This window comes from Lycium ferocissimum, chromosome 1 (genome assembly GCF_029784015.1).
Source record: "Lycium ferocissimum isolate CSIRO_LF1 chromosome 1, AGI_CSIRO_Lferr_CH_V1, whole genome shotgun sequence".
Classification (NCBI taxonomy): Eukaryota; Viridiplantae; Streptophyta; class Magnoliopsida; order Solanales; family Solanaceae; genus Lycium; species Lycium ferocissimum.
The window spans coordinates 44,918,129-44,920,023 of NC_081342.1; positions in this window are offsets into that span (position 1 = coordinate 44,918,129).

Genomic DNA, 1,895 nt, shown 5'->3' on the forward strand with positions numbered 1-1,895 from the left:
AAAGAGGAAAGAATGGAGCTTTACATACCTCGTACGCACTCAATGCTAGCTCAAACTCAAGATAAATCCAACCTACGTCTCAGGCTGCCCAAGGTCTACAAACAAGTCATGATATGCCAAACATTAGCTATGGACGCTTAGGCATTTAATTCCAAACTAACACTAAATTCTACGAAATTTGGGCAGCATTTCCCTTGTAAATAGGCCAACCCCGAGAATTTAACTCGGCCAAATCAACAACAACAACAACAACAACCAACCTAGCAACATCAATAAGTAATCCGAAAGGCAATATAACATTAATAACTCTCTTTCACATCATTCGGCAACTTTCAATATATTCGATTCAACGACTTGCATTCAAGCTAACATCAACGCTTATACATTCAAATATCAACCCGAGTCCATACTAACAACACTTAAGAACATTTCAAACAATTTATACAATATTTCCAACAATCCAACAAGGCTCAATTTGCCCAAAATCGTCCCCAAACTCCGAGAACAACTATGGCCCATTTCTAACTTCCGAATCATGATTTGTATCAACAATCCACACTATAACGATATCATTCTCATAAATATACAAATTTCATCAAATGCACAATAACCTCCAAATCAGCCCATACATTTACAACATCAATCTTGAGTCATTAAAAACTCATTTCCAACATAGAATTCATAACGACAACGACTAAAACGTTAAGCGATATTAATTCATTTCTTGCTACATAAATGGCCTACATTCGGCCAACACCTCCCACCAACATATAAAAATGATTCTCATTCATTACTCCACTCTACAACAATCACAACATGCTACATAAGATCAATTCTTCACCTCAACACAACACAACATACACACACCTCACACGGCTAACACATCATGCACACAACTCACTTCCAACATACTATTTTTCATGATATTCATCCATTTTAACATACTACAACATGCATACAACCTTTATAACATATAAAACATGATCAAATCTTACCTTTCTTCCTTCAACTTCACAATAGACTAGGGTTTGCAATAATGAAAACTAGCGGGTTGACCGCTCCAACAACACTTCCACGCTACTTAGGGACCTCCAATTAGTGGATTTGCACCAAAGAAATAATTTTGGGATGGCTTAAATGGAAGGTGATTTTTTTGCTCCTTGGCCGAGAGCCAAGCTTGTTGTTCTTCACTTTCTTGATTTTTTTCTAAGTGTTGGAAATGAGATGAATGACTTAGAAGTCATCTTTGTGCTATTATATGAAGTGCCCAAGTGTCCTTGGCCCACACCATGTGTTGGAGCAATAAAAATTGAACACACGGCTAAGGGCCAAAAATTGTATGATTTACCAACTTCCAATTATATCACTTTTGGTCCCAAATTTTCCAAATTGTTCCATGCCAACAAATTCATGAACACATTAGGTTTTAAAACAAAACCGAAGGTCAAAAGTCCCGACTTCATATCCCGGAATGGTCTTGTCTCAACTTATCACAGTTAATCCGAATTGTCCCAACGTATAAAAATGCGGGATATAACAGGTAGCTCAAGGCAAGGAAGATCCCTTACATAAGAATCAAGGTAAAATAATTTATCATAATACTCCTCTTTGTTACATCCCGTGTGTTCATGCTGTCACGACCCGCCCCCCGTGGGCCGTGGCTGGTGTCCTACTTGGACACCCATACGTACCTACCTGACAGATCCGATATACCAAATAGCTAATGCGTTTAACATATTTAAAACCATACGAGATATATAAGGTGCGTCGCTCGAACATACATATACATATATACATATCGAACCCCGTACGTGGCTTCGTTAAGGCTATTATATCGATAAAGTCGCAAACTCGCACATACTTACCGAATGTGCTGACAACCCATATCCCACAAA